This window comes from Wyeomyia smithii, chromosome 1, assembly GCF_029784165.1.
Source record: "Wyeomyia smithii strain HCP4-BCI-WySm-NY-G18 chromosome 1, ASM2978416v1, whole genome shotgun sequence".
In the NCBI taxonomy this organism is placed as follows: domain Eukaryota; kingdom Metazoa; phylum Arthropoda; class Insecta; order Diptera; family Culicidae; genus Wyeomyia; species Wyeomyia smithii.
The window spans coordinates 176,744,572-176,768,985 of NC_073694.1; positions in this window are offsets into that span (position 1 = coordinate 176,744,572).

Sequence of the window (24,414 nt, forward strand, 5' to 3'; positions counted from 1 at the left end):
ATTTGGGGCTAGTTTGGACAGAACAAACACTGGCTTCCTTTAGCTTCGTTTGTCTATTTAGTCGCATTTGATCCGCCTGCGCATGCTTTTTCTAAAAGGTGGATAAAGGAAAGAAGAGAAAAGGGGGGAAGAAATATCTGAATCAGCGTGAGAGAATAACCGTTCGCGGGGGGCAATCGAAAACAATACATGTTGTTGCGAACACTAAGAAAATTCACGATGCGATCCTGAAAGCCACAGCGATTCCGAGAGAGAGAGGGAAAAACCACCAAAATTTATGAATCATTCATACTGGTTGTGTTTATGGGAGAAAAGCTAATTATTTGCAAAATAATAACGCATAGAGAATAGAAAATAATTTAAATAATTGACAGGTGAGGTAAAAATTGCGGGTTCAAACAAACGAGCGAACGAACGGAAAATGAACTTGTCATTCGGTGTAATTCGGTCAGTTCCCATCTCGTGCCTCGTTACTCTAGCGTGCCACGCACCGTCACCATTCATTGTAGTAGCCTAGCAACAGTTATGCTTTCCTTCGATCTCCCTCCCCCTCGCTCCCCTATATTATTTCGGTAACTCTGATGGTCTGATGGTAGATTAACATTTAGTGAAATAATAAATCTAGTTAGCTTTCAACACGTTTCTCGCCGATTAGCGGGGGCTGAAAACTGGAATAGCAGAAGTGAATGGTAATTGAATTTTTATTTCCGAACAATAATAGTCCATAATCTTCTGCTTCAGTTCGGTAAGCGATGCGGTTGTCGTTTGCTACCGCAACAAACAAATACCTATCCGGGGTTTTAAGTGTGGTTGGAAATTGCCGGTAAAATATTATGTTATCCCTGGGAACCCTGGGAAGCATTGTGTTATTATTCCAAAAAAACATTAGGCTTCCGGAAATTGTACTATTCATGTCAGTCAATGACACACCTAACGGATTGGGAGAACTACCAAAATAAATTAATAAGCCGAAAATGCTAACAGGTCAATGGTTTTGCTTCAACATCTAGTTAAAAAGAATGTAAATCATTTGAAAACAAATAGAATAAAATGGAGAAACGGAAAGGAATTGTATTCATTAGCATACTTACCTTACTTTTAAGGCAAATGTTGGACAGTTTTCTGTGTTGTAGAATTCAATCAAGCATAGTTTTTGATAAACTGGAGATTGGAATAAGATCACAGGCCTGAAATCCCACAGTATTTTTTGAATATTCTTGTTACGCTTCATCAACTTGTTCAGTTCTCTTCGATTCGACATCTCTAGTCACTCGTCACATGTACTTTTACCGTGTGACGTAAGGAAAAAGTTAAAGGGTATGTGCTTGAGTGCACAAACGAAGGCTTGACGTGGGACTATTGTGGGTGTAAAGATTTAATTCTGCCAAAGCCATAGTGTATAACACACACCAAACGTACAAATACCACAACAATCCATTAACAAAAAAAAAAAAAAAAAAAAACACAGACACCTGTCATAAACCATAGCATACGAACGAATAGGAAAAATAATTAACTTGTTGCCTATAAAAGTATTCTGTCATAAATAAATTTACCTCGAATGAATGCATTTTTGCACACACGTTATACACACATACACGTTTTACACACACACTATATACACACACGCTTCTCACAAGCACACGCCCCTCAGACACACCCACGCTACTTACACACATACACACACCCACTTACATACACACGCCACTTACATACACACGCCACTTACACACATACACGCCGCTCACACATACACACACGTTACTCACACACACACATTAACACACACACACACATTAACACACACACACATTAACACACACACCAAAATTAACACACACACACGCGCGCGCTACTCACACACACATATACACACACAGATACACACACACGCTACTCACACACACACACGCTACTCACACACACCCACATACGTTAAGAATATAATTATCATTGATTATAAAGTGTATAAAAATAAATTATAAATGTGATCAAATATGTATACATACCAACAGCCCGATAGCATTCTGTGCCGAACACGCATCAGTATCGGACGTGTTTGGTGATCGCTCCGATAGAATATAAAACAAAAGACGTGTGAACAAGTGTTGGCATTGTTTGCCTGGTCGAGTGAAATAAATCCGGGTTCAAGGTCGCGCCTTTGTGCAACTGTTTCGCATCGTGACTGCCAGCTGGTGCGTAAGCCGATTTGGCTGCTGGCTGAATTGTGCTACAGCAGTGGACGAGACACAAAAGAGGAAAAAGAAGAAGCCATCAGTTGACAGTTGAGTTGTATCGCTGTGTGGAGTGATCTCACACCTGGCTCGCTGCTGGTGGCTGTTTGGTGCTGCTGTATTGGTGCTGCTGGCTGTAACGGCTGCAACTTCGAACGAGCGGACAACCAACCTTACTGGAAGGGAGAAGTAAAAAGGTACGTGCTCTTGTCGGAGCTAGTGCGCTAGACTTAGCGGGATGGATGTAGATCCCTCGCCTCCCGCGCCACCATCCCCGAACCCCTCTGACCCTGACCCTTCTGTTACCCCCTCCCCTGTTCATTCTTCAGTACCCCCTCGCCCCAGGCTTTACCCAGACGGAGCCCAGGGCAGCTATACTGTCTATTTTCGGCCAAAGGCGGGACCGAAATCGAAACAGTTGAACATCTTGCAGATTCCTAAAGACCTGACGAAAGAGTACAAGGGCGTGACCGAAATTTCCAAGGTCCGGCCTAACAAGCTCCGTGTCGTGGTCAGTAACCTGAAAGAGGCCAACGATATAGCTTGCTCTGAGCTCTTCACACGCGAGTATCGCGTTTACATACCCGCACGAGACGTGGAGATCGACGGTGTCATAACCGATTCGAGTCTGTCCGTCGAGTGTATATTGCAAAATGCCAAAGGGTGCTTTAAGAACAACACATGTCCCGATGTAAAGGTGCTCGACTGCAAGCAACTGCGGTCAGCATCGATCATTGGCGGCAAAACAGTATACACTCCGTCAGACTCGTTTCGAGTTACGTTCGCCGGGTCAGCACTACCAAGCCACGTCTCGATCCACCGGGTTCGTCTCCCTGTGCGATTATATGTGCCTCGCGTCATGAACTGCCTGAATTGTAAGCAGTTAGGTCACACCGCCGCCTACTGCTGCAATAAGGCACGTTGTGGCAAGTGTGGGGAGAATCATGCGGATGATTCCTGCAGTAAAAATGCTGAAAAATGCATTCACTGTGGGGAGAGTCAGCATGAGCTCTCGACATGTGCGGTGTACATGCAGCGCAGGGATAAAATAAAGAGGTCTCTCAAAGAGCGTTCGAAGCGTTCTTACGCTGAGATGCTGAAGAAGACCGTTACCACTTCTCCCATTACACCAAACCCTTATGATCTGTTGTCCTCTGATGAAACCGATTCTGACGATTCACCAGCGGGAACATCTTACGCCAATCCTGGGGAGTCTAGAAAGAGGAAAAATATTTCCTCTCCTAAACTTCCCAGAAAAGGTCCTAAGATTTCTCAAAGTGAAATGAAAGTTACAAGCAAACCAAACACTGCTGCGGAAAAACCGAAGCAAACTCCTCCTGGGCTTGCAAATTTAAAGTCCCAGAAGGAGTTCCCAGCACTGCCAGGAACATCTAAAACCCCAGTTGTTCCTTTTGCACTCCCAGTTGAAGAAACAAACTCTGGATTAGTGAAATTTTCTGACATTGTGGACTGGATTTTTGAAACTTTCAATGTACCCGATCCAATTAAAATTTTTCTTACAGCATTCCTCCCAACAGTTAGATCATTTTTGAAGTAGTTGACTGCCCAATGGCCCCTCCTTGCAGCGATTGTATCCTTCGATGCCTAATTCAACTGCGTATATGAAGGATTCTATCTCTGTCTTACAGTGGAATTGTAGAAGTATTTTACCAAAAATTGATTCGTTTAAAGTTTTGATAAATAAAAACGAATGCGATGCATTTTTCCTTTGTGAAACTTGGCTTACTTCAAATATTGATCTCAACTTCCATGATTTTAATATTATTCGCCTTGATCGAGACACCCCATATGGAGGAGTACTTTTGGGGATTAAAAAGTGCTATTCTTTCTATCGTATTAACCTCCCCTCGATTCCAGGCATCGAAGTTGTCGCATGTCAAATGACAATACAAGGTAAAGAGCTTTGTATTGCCTCAATATATATTCCCCCCAGAGCACAGGTTGGGCAACGGCTGCTCTTTGATTTAATAGAACTTCTTCCCTCGCCACGTTTGATTTTGGGAGACTTCAACTCCCATGGCGTGGCTTGGGGTTCCCCTTACAATGATAACCGCTCCTCTTTAATCTATAACCTTTGCGATGACTTCGACATGACTATTTTAAACAACGGTGAAATGACACGTATCCCGAAACCTCCAGCGCGCCCAAGCGCTTTGGATCTATCCTTATGTTCGACGTCGCTACGGTTGGATTGCACATGGAAGGTAATCCTCGATCCTCACGGTAGCGACCATTTGCCTATTCTTATTTCAATTAATAACGGGTCAACTCGCATGCGACCAATTGACATTCCGTATGACCTCACACGGAATGTTGATTGGAAGTTATACGAGGAAATGGTTTCAGAAGCTGTCGAGTCGATTCAAAATCATCCACCACTTGAAGAATACAACCTCTTCGCGGGCTTGATTCTCGACGCCGCGTTGCAAGCCCAAACGAAGAAATATCCCGGCGTAACGATCAAAGAACGGCCTCCCACTCCGTGGTGGGACCAAGAGTGCTCCGATGTCTACACGCAAAGATCCGACGCGTTTTTGGCCTTCCAGAAGGGAGGTATACCTGGCGACTTTTTACGGTATTCGGAGCTTGATACCAAGCTTAAAAGTTTGGATAAAGCAAAGAAACGCCGATATTGGCGTCGGTTCGTGAACGAGACGTCGAGGGAGACATCGATGAGCACTCTTTGGAACACAGCGCGAAGAATGCGGAATCGCGTAACGGTCAACGAAAGCGAGGAGTCTTCAAGTCGGTGGATATTTGATTTTGCCAGGAAAGTATGTCCGGACTCTGTTCCTGAGCAAAACATTGTTCGCGATGCGTCTCCGGGCCACGACGCGATAGAATCACCTTTTACGATGGCAGAATTTTCAGTTGCCCTCCTGTCCTGTAACAATAACGCGCCTGGGTTAGATAGAATCAAATTCAACTTGTTGAAGAATCTACCCGGCAATGCCAAGAGGCGCTTGTTGAACTTGTTCAATAAGTTCCTGGAGCAAAACATTGTACCGCAGGATTGGAGGCAAGTGAAGGTGATCGCCATCCAAAAACCAGGGAAACCAGCTTCTGATCACAACTCTTATAGGCCGATTGCAATGCTATCCTGTATCCGGAAATTGATGGAAAAAATGATACTCCGTCGTTTAGACCATTGGGTCGAATCAAATGGTCTACTATCAGATACTCAATTTGGCTTCCGCCGTGCCAAAGGGACGAATGATTGTCTTGCGTTGCTTTCAACAGATATTCAGCTGGCGTATGCTCGCAAAGAACAAATGGCGTCTGCGTTCTTGGACATTAAGGGTGCTTTTGATTCCGTTTCTATTAACATTCTTTCGGGTAAACTTCACCGACAAGGATTTTCTCCAATTTTAAACAATTTTTTGCACAATTTGTTGTCCGAAAAGCACATGCATTTTACGCATGGTGATATGGCAACTTTTCGCATTAGCTACATGGGTCTTCCCCAGGGCTCATGTTTAAGCCCCCTTCTCTACAACTTTTATGTAAATGACATCGACGAATGTCTGGCAAATTCATGCACGATAAGACAACTTGCAGACGACAGTGTAATCTCTGTTACAGGAGCCAAAGCTGCCGATTTGCAAGGACCATTGCAAGATACCTTGGACAATTTTTCTGCTTGGGCTTTACAGCTAGGTATCGAATTCTCTCCGGAGAAGACTGAGATAGTAGTTTTTTCTAGGAAGCATGAACCTGCTCAGCTTCAAACACAATTAATGGGTAAAACGATTTCTCAGGTTTTGGTGCACAAATATCTTGGTGTCTGGTTCGACTCTAAAGGCACCTGGGGTTGTCACGTTAGGTATCTGATGAAAAAATGTCAACAAAGAGTGAATTTTCTTCGTACAATAACCGGACAATGGTGGGGAGCCCACCCAGGAGACCTTATAAGGCTTTACCAAACAACGATATTGTCTGTTATTGAATACGGGTGTTTCTGCTTCCGCTCCGCAGCAAACACACATTTGATCAAACTGGAGCGAATACAATATCGTTGTTTGCGTATCGCCTTAGGTTGCATGCAGTCGACCCATACGATGAGTTTGGAGGTCTTAGCTGGAGTACTACCATTGAAAAACCGCTTCTGGAGCCTGTCTTCTCGTATTCTTATCAAATGTGAGGTCTTGAACCGTCCTGTGATTGAAAATTTTGAAAGGTTAATCGAACTTAATTCTCAAACCCGTTTTCTGACATTGTATTTCAATCACATGTCCCAAAATATTAACCCTTCTTCGAATATTCCAAATCGTGTCGACTTATCAAATACTTCTGACTCTACTGTGTTTTTCGATACATCCATGATAGAAGAAACTCGTGGAATCCCGGATCATTTACGCGTGCAGCAGATTCCCAAAATGTTTTCCAATAAATATCGAAACATCAACTGCAACAATATGTTCTACACTGACGGATCAATTCTTGATGGGTCCACTGGCTTCGGTATTTTCAATAACAATTTAACCGTCTCCCATAAGCTCGAAAATCCTGCTTTTGTTTACGTCGCAGAATTAGCTGCAATTCAGTACACCCTAAGGATTATCGAAAAAATGCCCACGGACCATTATTTCATCTTTACGGACAGTCTCAGTTCCATTGAGGCTCTCCGATCGATGAAAGATGTTGAGCACTCTCCGTATTTCCTGGGGAAAATACGGGAACATCTGAGTGCTTTATCCGAAAAATCGTATCAGATTACCTTAGTGTGGGTCCCTTCTCACTGCTCGATACCGGGCAATGAGAAAGCGGACTCTTTGGCTAAGGTGGGCGCAACAAACGGTGGAATTTATGAAAGACCAATTGCTTTTAATGAATTTTTCGCACTTGTACGTCAGAATACGATCATCAGTTGGCTAAATGCTTGGACTAGTGGGGAATTGGGAAAGTGGTTACATTCCATAATCCCCAAAGTATCGACGAACCCGTGGTTCAAGGGGTTGGATGTAGGTCGGGATTTCATTTGCGTGATGTCCCGGCTTATGTCCAATCACTATAGATTTGACGCGCATCTCCGGCGTGTTGGGCTCGGGAAAAGTGGTATCTGTGCCTGTGGTGAAGGTTATCACGACATAGAGCACGTTGTTTGGTCATTCCCTGTACACCGTGACGCCAGGTCTAAATTAATAGCTTCCCTGCAGGCCGAAAGTAGGCAGCCGGCTGTTCCTGTTCGTGATGTCTTGGCGAGCCGTGACCTATCCTACATGTCCCTTATATACGTTTTCCTGAAATCCATCCACGCCCCAGTTTAATCCTATTCCCTTCCGCCTACATCCAACCAAACGACAAGAACACGTTAAGACCCCGGATCCGGAAACAGCAACTAGACCCGCACGATACTCTCAGGTCCCGAGGAAGACAACCCAATATGCCAGTCCGTAATATCTTGGCCCAGCAGCGAAACATATTCAATATGCTGCTTACCTATGGCGATGGAAAACCATCAAACAACAAATTAGTGCTTTTAATGCAAAACATTCTAGCTTTAAGTTAGATTTAGTTTCAGCTCGTAGTCGGCAGCGAGGATAAAAAATTTGCTTTTAGTTATTAAGATACTTTAGAAAGTAAGCTACCAGATATAATTGGCGCCGTTAAACATTGAATTGTATTTGTGCCGTGCCAAATAAATTATAGATGAAGAAAAAAAAAACAGCCCGATAGCCTTGGAATGTGCTAGTGGCCGATCAAATAAACAAATGAATAAATAACACCCACACACACGCTACCCACACACCCCCACACACCAACGCTACTCACACACACACGCTACTCACACAACCACACACTACTCTCCCACACACACAATACTCACACACACAATACTCACACACACACGCTACTCACACACACACACGCTACTCACACACACACGCTACTCACACACACACGCTACTCACACACACACGCTACTTACACACACACTTACACACGCTACTCACACACACACACACACATACACACGCTACTCACACACACACATACACACACGCTACTCACACACACACATACACACGCTACTCACACACTCACACACACACATTCACACGCTATTCACACACGCTATTCACACACGCTATTCACACACACATTCACACGCTACTCACACACACATACACACGCTACTCACACACACATACACACGCTACTCACATACACATAAACACGCTTGGTATACGACACGCTATACCTACACAAATTACTATCGGCAGCATCCAAACGGCTTCCAAGTCTTCCAATGGTCCCTTCCAACGGCTTACAATGGTCCCCAGTGCCGATCACGTCCAGTTTCGGGCTGTACTCCAACAACGATATCTGAATTAGATTACCACTGGTGGGGTCCAACTCAGATCGAAGGGAAGCCGAACTGTTCGCTTTGACGGTCGACCAGGGAATGAGCTTCTCTCAACACGAAATGTCCTTTTATAGCGTCACTCAGTGTAAGGAACTTGGGTGATTGGGGGAAGAACCAATCACGTGGAAGCATTGCCGCTTTCTTTCTTTGTCGCTTACGTTGGGTGATGAATGCGATGCCAATTGGCTGGCATTGCTAGCCAATGACTGAATGCGTGAAATCATTTCGTCTATGTTTTTGAAGTCTGCGTTAGGGAAATATACCAATCGTATGAAAAATGTATGTAGATATTCGACCTTCAAACTTTCCCGCAATTTTCACGAAGTAATAAGAAAATGGTAACTAAAATTATCATGTTATACAAATCTTGTATGTTTTAGCTTTCCAACGGTATATTAACTATTGAAATCGGAACAGTCGTTTGAGCGCTATTAGCATCTAAAATCTTCCTTCCGCCAACCAAAAACGTTACATGTTTAATCCAGTTTTCCCAGAATGTACCTTAGTATAGTGAAGAAAGACGTAGTCCCACGTCAGAACGGTAAATATCTTTTTTTGTGACAGCACAAATGAGAGACTTTGCGCGTTTAACCATACAATGTATTTTCTGCCTTTAATAGGCAAATTTGTCAAGCTGCAGTATCAGTTTTTGGACAGAAAACGTGAAATAACTGATCTTGAAGAGATTTAAGTAACGACAATTACGATTAGAAAAGTTTCCAATCAATGCACACTGTTTCGAGAGTCTAAGAAACGTGAACGAAATTATTTCATAGAAGTTACAGTTATGTGATTCATTCAGCTAAAAGTGAGAATCGAATTTTAATTTTTTTCATTTTTGCAAATGAAAATTCTTTGTTTGCCAATGTTTTGGCACATTTTATGAGAAACAGCATTGTCGAAGACTCCATACTTCCATCTGCCTATTTAAATGGACTATTTCGAAGTTTTCTATGCACGCAAAAGTTGAAAGGTGCGAAACCAGTACAAAATTGTGTGTTTTTAGCGCAATTGTTGATGTAGTTTGGAACCAGTACAATGATTGCGTGTTGGGAATAACGCAAGTCATGCTCTAGTGTTTATTCAGTGTATTTGGCAGCTCCAAACTACTACACTTAAAAAGTTTGCACTGGTGTTAGTATCGTCATGTTGATTTGTACTGGTATTGATAAGGTTTTTTTAGAAGGTTGCTCTTGTTGAAACAGTGCAACCAGCAATCAATTCTGATAATCTGGGTACTGACTAGATTAATGAAAATATTAACTTTCATGAATCCGGTCATTTAAAAACATCATTGAATCATTAACAATTGAAGAGACTTAAGTTTGTTCAAAACATTTTTTACATAGTTAAACGATTTAACTATGACTCTGGTTTTGTTCATATGCATAAGATTCCACGTTACTGGCACCAGCGTATTAAGTTGTGTGGGGGAACATAAATCGCTGAAGGCTGTTTTGGCTGCAGAGTATATTTAGGGATGAGCAAGTCGTTCATGTGAACCGGCGCACCAAAACGATCGTTCGCCCGGAACTGAAGTTTACTGGAACATCACGATTCTCGTGTAATGGTAATGGCGGATGGAGTTGACATTTAATGTGAGTTGTCAAACTATAGTTCATTGGATATTTTCATTGAGCTAGTAGTATGACAACCTCCATTATATGTCAAATCCATCCGCCATTACCTCTCGTGGAAAGCTGGATATGATATATATTCTGATTTCAATCTCTATCAGTGGATTCGTAGTACAACTGTTGCGTTATGCATTTCGCACATTTATTGAGCGATTTTAGTACAAAATTTTTGCGAATCGGGAAGACACATTGGTACTACAAGACTTGAACTTTTGATTGTTAAGTCCTACGTTGCAAAGCATCATCCAAAGAATAAAACAGACTTATGGAACGTCGTACAGGCAGCGTGAAATGCTAGTCCAGCTTCTACTCGTGAAAACATGGTGATAAACATACCACGAAAATTGAATATGGTTCTACAAAACAAAGGGCAAGCCACAAAATATAAAAAGTGAGTTTTGTAACGTAAAAGGTCACTTTGCTACTTTGCTGTTTGCTGTAGAGAAAAAACTTGTTTGGAATGTTTTGTATATATATTTCAATAGTGTATTTATTTCTTTCGCCACCATAAAAACAAAAACTCACGCAAAAAAATTTCGAAATCACCGACACAGAAAAATTCCAGTTATTTCTCCGTTCCTCTTCGAAAGAGAGTGTCTGCAGATCGTAATGACGTGACATAACATCATATAACAACTAAAATCAGTGCCCAAATATGGAAAATTAACATACCACTGCAAGTGTGATAAGTATTTTCTCCATGACTGTACTTATACTGAACTTATTTGATACCGCGTACAAATAATCTTTCGAATTGATGATGATTGTTGAGTAAAAATAATTCGCGTTATTGTAAAAATGTCCCGTTTAATAAAACGCATAATAACAACCCGCGTAAAAAGTGACCCCAGTGTAAGGCAATTTTGATCCATGTTACAGAATTCAGATCCATGGCCATAACGTTGACAGGTATGGCATTAGGTGATATGCTTTTTACCTCCGCCAAACTTCCTATACAACTCACACTTTACTCGCACATTATTATAGCATAGAATAACACGATTCTGTCTCCGGCGTTTGTCTAATCGGTCAATTTGATAGGCACCATTGAAGTCAAACACCAAACGTTAAAGGTTGCTTTTGAAAATATTAAATTCAGAAGCAATAACGTTTGCATTACAAAATTGAAATTGCCGATTTTTGCTAACGAAGCTGCCGATGCAGCATCAATCATAGTAACTCATGAGTCAGCAAAAAAAATTGACAGCTCTATTAGCCGAGCTTTAACCGTGATGGCAAAAACGGTGAAGCTACTCCGTTCAGAAGTGTGCGCGTTCAAAGAACGGAACCCCGTCGCGTCGAAACGGACACTATTGACACTACAACAATCAGGGCTTCGAAGAAAGCCGGGTTCCCGACGGCCGACGACCCTGAGCGACAACAAGCTCCAAAGGATGCTGAAGAGAAAGACCGAGGGAAAAGTTTTTACATCGCTGCGTGCGCTTGGCCGGAAGGTCGGTACAACTGGCCAAACAGTGAAAAAGTACCTGGCGAACATAGATATGCACGTCAGGAAGTGGCAGTCTTGTCCACTGATCTCGGAGCTGCAGGCTATGACGCAGCGGCATCGGCTGAATAAGATGGTTAAGTCGATTTTGCCGGTCAATCGCGATATGGTGGTGGTGATGGACGACGAGACCTATCTCACCATGGATGGCAATGACTGGCAGGGCACTTCGTATTCAAAGATGTCAAAGTCGCTCTACTTTCACTCTGGACTCGTCATCAACGGGGAAATTTAAAGGACGAAGTGTCTGCCGGAAGTTGCGTCGTTCATCAAGAAATCCCTTAAGTACTAAGACGCGGTGTTCTGATTGTTGGAGGAGATGTGGTACCCAAGTAGCCGAGCCCGTCCAATGCCCCCCAGCTGCGTCCCATCGAGAATTTCTGAACAAGCCTGAAGCGTAAGAACTACTCCCAAAATGTTGTCGCGAAAACAGAGAAAGAATTGATGAATGAAATAAAAAAAGAACTTCAAAACATGCATACACGCATGTTTTTGACCGCCATGGCGAAAGTTTTGGTTAACTACCGGTAGGCATTTTTTTCGGAATTTTTTATGGAAAATGTATCAAACTCAAAAAAAAAACATTTTTCACTGCAAAAGTCAGTTTCAACAATATATGGAACTTTCTTTTTTTTTAAGCAGTTTCAGTTTAAAAATTTTTACTACCAGTCATTTCAATTTCGCCAGTTTTTTGCTCAGGCTAAATATCAAATAAATTCTCACTGCAATCGCTATAGTCAGAAAGAGAGTTTTCTTTTTCCTTCTCGTAGCGGTGCTTTGTTTTTTTTTTTCGATATCAATTGATAGTCTTGAGAAAGACTGATGTAAACTATCCTTCGGGTAGCCTTAAAAACGCACTGTCACTAACCACACATTTTGAAGCTTTAGGTAGTGTAAGACCAATCCACAAGCAACCGAAAACATGACCGAACAGTCGGACAGCTCATGCTGCACAATGATTATGATGTTTTTGATTGGTTCTAAAATGATTTTAAAATAGTTGTAATATAATCCTAAAATGATTCTAAAATGATTCTTAAATGTTTTAAAAATGATTCTCAAATGATTCTAAAAAAAATTTAAAATAGTTCTAAAAGCATTCTAAAATGATATGATATTGAAATAACTCTAAAATGGTTCTAAAATGATTCTAAAATAATTCTAAAACAATTCCGGAATGATTCTGAAACTATTTTAAAATGTTTTAAAAATAATTCTGAAATAATTTTGAAATGATTCTAAAATGATTTGAAAAGGATTCTAAAATAATTCTAAAATGATTCTAGAATGATTCCGAAATAATTTTTGAATGGTTCTAAGATAATCTAAAAATGGTTCTAGAAAAAATCAAAAATGATTCTAAACGATTCTAAAATTATTCTAAAATTATTTTAAAATAATTCTAAAATGATTCATAAACTTATTTTTAAATAATTTTGAAATAATTCTAGAAGGATTCTAAAATGATTCCAATATGATTATTGAATGATTTTAAAGTGACTCCAAAATGATTCTAAAATGGTTCTAAGTGATTATCAAATGATTCTCAAATGATTCCAAAATTATTTAAATATTTAAAAATGATTCTAAGATGATTCCAAAATAATTTAAAAATAATTCTAGAATTTTTCTAAAATTATTTTAAAACGATTCTGGAATGATTCTATAAAGATTCGAAAATGATTATCGAATTATTCTGAAATAATCATAAAATTATTCTGGAATGAATCTAGAATAATTCTGAAATGATTCTGAAATGATTCTAATATGATTACGAAATTATTTAATTATTAATAAATAGTAATTCTAAAAAAAATGGGAATGAATCTAAAATGATATTTGGGACGATTCTAAAACGATTATTAAATGATTTTAAAATTATTCTAGAATAATTCTATAATTATTTCAAAATGAATCTAAAATGATTATAACAAGATTCCAAAATTATTCTGAAATGATTCGCAAATAATTTGAAAATGATTTCCAAATGATTCTAAAACGAATCTAAAATGATTCTAAAATGATTCAAAAATTATTCTAAAAGGATTTTAAAATAATTCTGAAATGTTTCTAAAATGATTCTACGGTGATTCTTGAATGATTTTGAAATAATTCTAGAAGAATTCTGGAATGATTTCAATATGATTTTAAAATGATTCCAAAATAATTCCAAAATGATTCTAAATGATTCTAAAATGATTCCAAAATGATTTAGAAATGATTCTAAAATAATTCTCAAATTACATTAAAATGATTCAAAAATAATTCTGAAATGTTTCTAAAATAATTTTAAAATGATTCTAAAATGGTTCTAAAATGTTTCTAAAATGATTCCAAAATTATTTTTGAATGGTTTTACAATGATTTAAAAATGACTCTATAAGATGATTCCAAAATGATTTAAAAATGGTAATAGAATTATTCTAAAATTATTTTAAAACGATTCCAATCATAAAATTAATCTGGAATGATTTTGAAATAATTCTGAAATGATTTCAAAATGATTCTAGAATAATTCTAATATTATTTCAAAATGAATCTAAAATGATTAGAACAAGATTCCAAAATTATTCTTAAATGATTCGCAAATAATTTGAAAATGATTTTCAAATGATTCTAAAATGATTCTAAAATGCATCTCAAAAGATTCTTAAATGATTTTTGAATGATTTTGAAATAATTCTAGAAGGATTCTAAAATGATTTCAATATGATTTTTGAATGCTTTTTAAATGATTCCAAAATGATTTAAAAATGATTCTAAAATAATTCTCAAATTACTATAAAATGATTCAAAATTAATACTGAAATGTTTTTAAAATAAATTTAAAACGATTCTAAAATGGTTCTAAAATGTTTCTGAAATGATTCCAAAATTATTTTTGAATGCTTCTACAATGATTTAAAAATGTCTCTAATATGATTCCAAAATGATTTAAAATGGTTCTAGAATTATTCTAAAATTATGTGAAAACGATTCTTATCATAAAATTATTCTGGAATGATTTCAGAATAATTCTGAAGTGATTTCAAAATGATTCTAGAATAATCTTAATATTATTTCAAAATGAATCTAAAATGATTATAACAAGATTCCAAAATTATTCTGAAACGATTCGCAAATAATTTGAAAATGATTTTCAAATGATTCTAAAATGATTCTAAAATGCATCTTAAATGATTCTAAAATGATTCTTGAATGATTTCGAAATAATTCTAGAAGGATTCTAAAATGATTTCAATATGATTTTTAAATGATTTTAAAATATTCCAAAATGATTTAAAAATGATTCTATAATAATTCTCAAATTACATTAAAATGATTCAAAAATAATTCTGGAATGTTTTTAAAATAATTTTAAAACGATTCTAAAATGGTTCTAAAATGATTCCAAAATAATTTTTGAATGATTTTACAATGATTTAAAAATGACTCTATAAGATGATTCCAAAATGATTTAAAAATGGTTCTGGAATTATTCTAAAATTATTTGAAAACGATTCTAATCATAAAATTATTCTGGAATGAATTCAGAATAATTCCGAAATGATTTCAAAATGATTCTAGAATAATCTTAATATTATTTCAAAATGAATCTAAATGATTATAACAAGATTCCAAAATTATTCTGAAATGATTCGCAAATAATTTGAAAATGATTTTCAAATGATTCTAAAATGATTCTAAAATGCATCTTAAATGATTCCAAAATTATTCTGAAATGATTCGCAAATAATTTGAAAATGATTTCCAAATGATTCTAAAACGAATCTAAAATGATTCTAAAATGATTCAAAAATTATTCTAAAAGGATTTTAAAATAATTCTGAAATGTTTCTAAAATGATTCTACGGTGATTCTTGAATGATTTTGAAATAATTCTAGAAGAATTCTGGAATGATTTCAATATGATTTTAAAATGATTCCAAAATAATTCCAAAATGATTCTAAATGATTCTAAAATGATTCCAAAATGATTTAGAAATGATTCTAAAATAATTCTCAAATTACATTAAAATGATTCAAAAATAATTCTGAAATGTTTCTAAAATATTTTTAAAATGATTCTAAAATGGTTCTAAAATGTTTCTAAAATGATTCCGAAATTATTTTTGAATGGTTTTACAATGATTTAAAAATGACTCTATAAGATGATTCTAAAATGATTTAAAAATGGTAATAGAATTATTCTAAAATTATTTTAAAACGATTCCAATCATAAAATTAATCTGGAATGATTTTGAAATAATTCTGAAATGATTTCAAAATGATTCTAGAATAATTCTAATATTATTTCAAAATGAATCTAAAATGATTAGAACAAGATTCCAAAATTATTCTTAAATGATTCGCAAATAATTTGAAAATGATTTTCAAATGATTCTAAAATGATTCTAAAATGCATCTCAAAAGATTCTAAAATGATTCTTGAATGATTTTGAAATAATTCTAGAAGGATTCTAAAATGATTTCAATATGATTTTTGAATGCTTTTTAAATGATTCCAAAATGATTTAAAAATGATTCTAAAATAATTCTCAAATTACTATAAAATGATTCAAAATTAATACTGAAATGTTTTTAAAATAAATTTAAAACGATTCTAAAATGGTTCTAAAATGTTTCTGAAATGATTCCAAAATTATTTTTGAATGCTTCTACAATGATTTAAAAATGTCTCTAATATGATTCCAAAATGATTTAAAATGGTTCTAGAATTATTCTAAAATTATGTGAAAACGATTCTTATCATAAAATTATTCTGGAATGATTTCAGAATAATTCTGAAGTGATTTCAAAATGATTCTAGAATAATCTTAATATTATTTCAAAATGAATCTAAAATGATTATAACAAGATTCCAAAATTATTCTGAAACGATTCGCAAATAATTTGAAAATGATTTTCAAATGATTCTAAAATGATTCTAAAATGCATCTTAAATGATTCTAAAATGATTCTTGAATGATTTCGAAATAATTCTAGAAGGATTCTAAAATGATTTCAATATGATTTTTAAATGATTTTAAAATATTCCAAAATGATTTAAAAATGATTCTATAATAATTCTCAAATTACATTAAAATGATTCAAAAATAATTCTGGAATGTTTTTAAAATAATTTTAAAACGATTCTAAAATGGTTCTAAAATGATTCCAAAATAATTTTTGAATGATTTTACAATGATTTAAAAATGACTCTATAAGATGATTCCAAAATGATTTAAAAATGGTTCTGGAATTATTCTAAAATTATTTGAAAACGATTCTAATCATAAAATTATTCTGGAATGAATTCAGAATAATTCCGAAATGATTTCAAAATGATTCTAGAATAATCTTAATATTATTTCAAAATGAATCTAAATGATTATAACAAGATTCCAAAATTATTCTGAAATGATTCGCAAATAATTTGAAAATGATTTTCAAATGATTCTAAAATGATTCTAAAATGCATCTTAAATGATTCTAAAATGATTCTTGAATGATTTCGAAATAGTTCTAGAAGGATTCTAAAATGATTTCAATATGATTTTTAAATTATTTTAAAATGATTCCAAAATGATTTAAAAATGATTCTTAAATAATTCTCAAATCACTATAATATGATTCAAAAATAATTCTGAAATGTTTTTAAAATAAATTTAAAACGATTCTAAAATGCTTCTAAAATGATTCCAAAATTATTTTTGAATGATTTTACAATGATTTAAAAATGACTCTAAGATGATTCCAAAACGATTTAAAAATGGTTCTAGAATTATTCTAAAATTATTCGAAAACGATTCTAATCATAAAATTATTCTGGAATGATTTCAGAATAATTTTGAAATGATTTTAAAATGATTCTATATTAATTCTTAAATGATTTGAAAAGGATTCTTAAATAATTCTGAAATGATTCTAGAATGATTCCGGAATAATTTTTGAATGGTTATAAGATAATCTAAAAATGGTTCTAGAAAAATTCAAAAATGATTCTAAACGATTCTAAAATTATTCTAAAATTATTTTAAAATAATTCTTAAATGATTCATAAACTTATTTTTAAATAATTTTGAAATAATTCTAGAAGGATTCTAAAATGATTCCAATATGATTTTTGAATGATTTTAAAGTGACTCCAAAATGATTCTTAAATGGTTCTAAGTGATTCTCAAATGATTCTCAAATGATTCCAAAATGATTCCAAAATTATTTAAATATTTAAAAATGATTCTAAGATGATTCCAAAATAATTTAAAAATAATTCTAGAATTTTTCTTAAATTATTTTAAAACGATTCTGGAATGATTCTATAAAGATTCGAAAATGATTATCGAATTATTCTGAAATAATCATAAAATTATAAAATTATTTTAAAATGATTCCAAAATGATTTAAAAATGATTCTGAAATAATTCTCAAATTACATTAAAATGATTCAAAAATAATTCTGAAATGTTTTTAAAATAAATTTAAAACGATTCTAAAATGGTTCTAAAATGATTCCAAAATTATTTTTGAATGATTTTACAATGATTTAAAAATGACTCTAAGATGATTCCAAAACGATTTAAAAATGGTTCTAGAATTTTTCTAAAATTATTCGAGAACGATTCTAATCTTAAAATTATTCCGGAATGATTTCAGAATAATTTTGAAATGAATTAAAATGATTCTATATTAATTCTAAAATGATTTGAAAAGGATTCTTAAATAATTCTGAAATCTGATTCAAAAATGATTTTGAAACGATTCTAAAATGATTCCAAAATAATTTTTGAATGATTCTAAAATGATCTAAGAATGGTTCTAGAATGATTCTTAAGTGATTCTCAATGATTTTAAAATTATTCTCAAATTATTTTGAAATAATTATGATATGATTCTAAAATAATTTATAAACTTATTCTTAAAAGATTTTGAAATCATTCTAAAAGGATTCTAAAATGATTGCAATCTGATTCTCGAATGATTTTAAAATGATTCCAAAATGATTGAAATTATTGTATAATTATTAAATAATAATTCTAAAACAATTCAAATTGAATCTAAAATGATTTTGGGGCGATTCTAAAATGATTCTAGAATAATTCTAATATTATTTCAAAATGAATCTAAATTGATTATAACAAGATTCCAAAATTAATTTGAAATGATTCGCAATTAATTTGAAAATGATTTGAAAATGATTCTTAAATGTATCTAAAACGATTCCAAAGTGATTCTTGAATGATTTTGAAATTAAGACGCGAATGACCCTTAAGGTTAAAGCGTCTATAATTTAAAAAAAAATGATTTCGAAATAATTCTAGAAGGATTCTAAAATGATTTCAATATGATTTTTAAAAGATTTAAAATGATTCCAAAACGATTTAAAAATGATGCTAAAATAATTCTCAAATTACATTAAAATGATTTTGAAATGTTTCTAAAATAATTACAAAACGAAAATGGTTCTACAATGTTTCTGAAATGATTCCAAAATTATTTTTGAATGCTTCTACAATGATTTTAAAATGATTCCAAAATGATTTAAAAATGGTTCTAGAAATATCAATCATTTTAAAACGATTCCGATCATAAAATTATTCTGGAATGATTCCAGAATAATTCTGAAATGATTTTAAAATGATTCTATATTGATTCTAAAATGATTCCAAAAGGAAAAAATGAAATTATTAAATAATAATAAATTCTTGAATAATGATTCTAAAACAATTTCGAATTGAATCTAAAATGATTTTAGGACGACTCTTTAATGATTCTAAAACTATTCTAGTATTATTTCAAAATGAATCTAGAATGATTATAACGTGATTCCTCAAGTAGTTTGAAAATGATTTTCAAATGATTCTAAAATGATTCTTAAATGCATCTAAAATGATTCTAAAATAATTCAAATATTATTCTAAAAGGATTATAAAATAATTCTGAAATGTTTCTAAAATGATTCTAACGTGATTCTTGAATTATTTTAAAACGTTTTTAAAATGATTCGGCAGTAATAATAACATGATTCTTTTATGATTTAATATTGATTTGGTGTCAAATGGTCAAATGATTTCAAAATAATTCTTAATTGATTGTAAATCGACTTTAAAACGACTCTGAAACTATTCAAAAATTATAAACACCAAATTGGGTCGAAATTTCACCTGATTTATATCGTCCCAACCTGTTGTATGCACCCAGAATGCATCACCATCGGAACAGTTGTTATTCCAATGTGACCTGGCGGGGTCAACCGTGTCGGATTTCACATTTCGCCGATGTTCAATTACGTTATGTTAAGCAGTTTATTAATTTCCTCCCAAAGAAAAATGTAACGACCAAAAGAACTCGACTCGAGGCTGATTCCACGAAACTGATAAAATCGAAACAAAAAAAAACCATCAAAAACAACGAAGGGAGATCACATTTTGATGCACTCGAACCGATAAAGTGACCGGAATGAGTGAAACGATTTTTAATCGTTTCAACACCGGATTAACGAGCCTAATTTACCGGACGCTCGCTTTTACCCTGGTTACGGTTTTGAAGCGAGCAGGATCGTCAAGTCAAGAGTGATGTGTTTTACCGCCAGGATGAGTTTTGTTTCGGTCGATGATTTTATTACCGGGAGATCCGACATTTTTCCGGTTGCAGTTTAATTTTTCGCTTAGACTCCCGGGGAAAAAAGTGAAGAAGGTGAGCTGTAATGGTCGTTTCAAAACAGGCGGCACGAAGCATGTGTGCTACGAGTGTAAGGGCTGAAACATTGCCGGTCGGTAGGTAGTTGAGAGAAATGTCGGAATCGTGAATCGTTAATGGCCAAACCGAAACCATTAATCAAAAGTGTGCGCGAGAAACTGAGAGGTACTAGATTTTGGTGCATTGGTTGGAGTCTGCCCAACAGCAGTCAAACTGTCGGTAAAGCTGTACAAGCTGCTGTCTGGCTGTTGCTGCAGGGTGTGCTAAAAAACGGCTCCGAAGCGCTGTTTATCACTCGCTGCCCGTCATTTACGGGTTACCCTGTTCTTCGTCGGTTACTGTAAACAAATCATTGACGACGCTGTCGGCCATCGCGTAGTTGGCCATGTTTCATCCTGTGTAGTTACGATGAAATAAGGCATCAAACGCGTGAATCGGCATCGCAGTGATACCGTAGCAGTGGCAGCAGCACCCTCACGCGCAACCGATCGATCTTGTTGCAACAAACTTCCTCAGCTGCAGCACCGCCTCGCGGTGAAAAGATCACGCCAGAGCACGACTACAACTGCAAAGTATGATTATTATATTTTAATCGGATTACTGAAGGACTCCGCACTTTCTGGTGGCTGGTGCTGTTGGTCCTAGCAGTAGAGAGCCGTAATCAGCTGCGGCAGCACTTGGTTCGAGTTCCCTAGGACTCGGCCAAAGATCAGCTAGTCCATCGCACTCGGGCCGAACGATCGAACTCTGGGGCTGCGCAGCACCGAGGTCCATGACGCCCCGTTTGCCTTCTCATTATTTTCCTGGGTCTTATCCAGCGGCAAACGTATAATTTTAATAATGATTCAACAACAAAGCTTAAAAAAATGCACGGATCGTAAAGCGTTGGGCAGGGTGGCGGGCCTAGGACGGGGTCAGGTTTGCAGAAGAACAAAGTTTCAACCGTAAAAAGTGAACCTGTTGCTGGTTGGGACCAGGACCACAACATAAACGTCTTTGCAGGAAACAACAAAAATGAAGGGAAATATAACAAGCAATTACATTCGTGGAGAAACAGGGGAAGGTGGGCGGCTGGTATCGGAGCAAGATGAATACCACCAAGTTTTGCTGTTTTTTTTTTCGGGTTCACCGCTGGACAAGCTCTTGTTGCACATTCTCGTTTGCTGGTTTACTTGAGATTAGGATCGACAAATTTTTCAACTTTCTTTATGGTCCGGTAGTTTATTGGCGGAAATTACAAAAAAAAAAAAAAAATTCGGCAGGCCAGTATGAGAAATTAATGTCTGTTAAAAATGTTAAATTTGCTCATGCATCTCCACCGTGTGCAGAAGGAATGCGATGTGTTTTTTTTTTGGGATTTCGGTTGATACCAACTGGCACTGGTGTAGGCCCTCCAAGTGACCACACCGAAAAAGACGTAGGAAATAGTTTGCGTTCGTGACGCGATGCTGGTGTTTTCCGTGAACGGTTTCGTTTGTTGTTCGATGTTGATCTCCTTCTGATTGGCTCTTGCTGCAAACGCCAAAACAGCGTCGAATCTTCGATCATTCATTAGGGAAACCATCATGGCAAAGGCCTCTTGTGATGAACTTTAGCAGGCCGTTTTTTTTCTGTCTGTCTGTCGTACCGAGGAGACCACATGTATCTTTTCGCTTCTTTAGTGCGAATTTGTTGACTTGTTGTCCGGATGAAACCGAAATCCAACTCTGCATGCATCGTCCGTCAGACACCTCACCTCGGATGGACTGACTGCGAGTAGCCCCAACCATTAATTATCGTAATCTTCTGCTGAATGCTGTCCCGTTCACCGGGTCCAATCCAAGCGGTGCAAGACATTAGAACCGACTGATTGGATGAATGAATGAATGAAGTGTTACGTGGTGTCTCTCTAGTCGGGGCATTCCAATAGAGTTTAGCGCGAATCAGAGCGCTGCCAACCTTTGACTTTAAATTACACCACGTCTTAAAGGCAAAACTGCCTGCCGGTGACTGTCGGTTAAGAGTTGGAAAGTACCCAAAAGCTCCAGCCAGATGGCAATCGCAGATTAGATGGATCACACCGACTGCGAAGGATGCATAAGCGCTGCTGCTGACCTTTGAGCAGGGAGTGCACAGGAAATGGCTAACCAACTTACCTATCCGATTCGAACCGATCCGATCACACAATCGCACTTCACAAACACACGCGAATCGGTTTATTGGGCGTAAGCCCTGCCGACCCGCGCCGAGTCGAGTGGATTTTCTAGCATCTATTTTAGAAACAGAGATTCCTATTGAGAAAGCGAAGGCTAATCCGGTGGATAAGAGAAAGAAAAAAAGTAAAACCAAATTCTCAGGTAATTATATCTCACTTAATTAGATTCAACCGAAGATGCGTGTGAAATTCCTGCCGTTCTTCGCCCTATACTAAGGGGCCGCAGACAATAATGCTGTGCTTTTTTTATTGGAGTAGCAAGAATCTGCCGATCGACCGAATCACTGTCATTTTAATTGACACGATTTGATGCGCGCCGGACGGATCGGTTCTATTGGCTGGATGCCCAATTTGAATATCGGCTCGGACTCCCTACATTCTTTTCCTGCGAACTAGCAACGCAGTAGAGTAGAATGATTCATAGAAACGAAATGGAAGAAAATCAGTGCCCTGTTCCTTCTTGGCCAGTTGTTACCACTGATGACGTGGCACTATGCGGTGGCTGTCAATGACTTGGCCGTGAAGTATTCTCCGAAGGGCCGCTCCTGAACTATGCGTTTGGTGGTCATATTTTTAATTCATTGGCAATTGTTTCTCTAGGCAATCAGTTGGATTTTCTAAAGTTACTCTTCTAATTAAAAAAATATCAATTCTTAAATTTGAATTCTTAATTTATGCCGTGTTTTTTTGAAGTAGAATACTTCTCTCAGGAAGTTCGGCTACATAGGGATGTGAAATGAAAATCTAAAACCGAAAAAGTGAAAAATATGTCCAATTTCAAATGCTAATAAATCGGTTAGTATTCGATGGATTTCCTTCGTTCTTGCGGCAATAGATTGGAAAATCTTCTAAGATTTTTCCCAAATGCAGATAATTGTAATTTTGTTATTCAAGCTATTGTACTATCGAAAATAGTCAAGCCTTGTCAAAACGAAAAATTCGGCCTCTGATTAGGCGTTATACGATTACTTCCCAAGCACGGTCGACAGAATCATAGACCTTGCCATTTGAAATGTGCAATTTGGCCTATATAAGAGCCTGTTTCACCCGAAGCCGCTCATTATAATTCAAGACTGCGACAACAGCAGTCCTCCCTTAGCAGCAGCAGTAGCAGTGCAGTGGATACAGCAGTAGTATCAGCAACGATAGCAGCGGATAGCGGTCACAGCTGTGGTATGGCAACGAAAAGCGCAGCGCGTCTCAGCATCGATAGCAGTGCCAGCTGATGCAGGGCAGCGGATACCAATGGCAGCGAATAGCGACCACAGCTGTGGCAACGGATATCACCATCGATAGCAGCAGGGCCAGCTGATGCAGTGGAGCGTTTTAGTGAAATGCTGTCTCTGAATCACGTGCACACTAGTAAATGCATCCAATAAAAAGAACGATCTGGAAAGCTGGCGTTCAAAACACATGAGTCGTCTAGTTTTGAGTGTCAAGCTTTTCAGTGTTTATTTTTCCCCAAGGAATACTTTATTTGCACTGCCAGTGATAACGCAAAGATGTGATCGGCATCTTATCAGATATTGAATTAAACAACAAATTGTCCTTTTCAGGATTAAATAAAAACCTAATTGAAGAGTTGATATTTTCTCCTAAATCAATTTGCTCCAGGCTTCTTCCGTTCTCTTGATTTTTGCCCAAATTTCCTTTTCTACCTGCCAAACCCCTTGGAGAACTAGACTTTCTCTCACACAGAGTGAGTAATTATCCACATTTAGGCGTGGAGTATTGCGGTCGCAGAGTTCCTTTTCACTCTTTATCATCACGTGTTA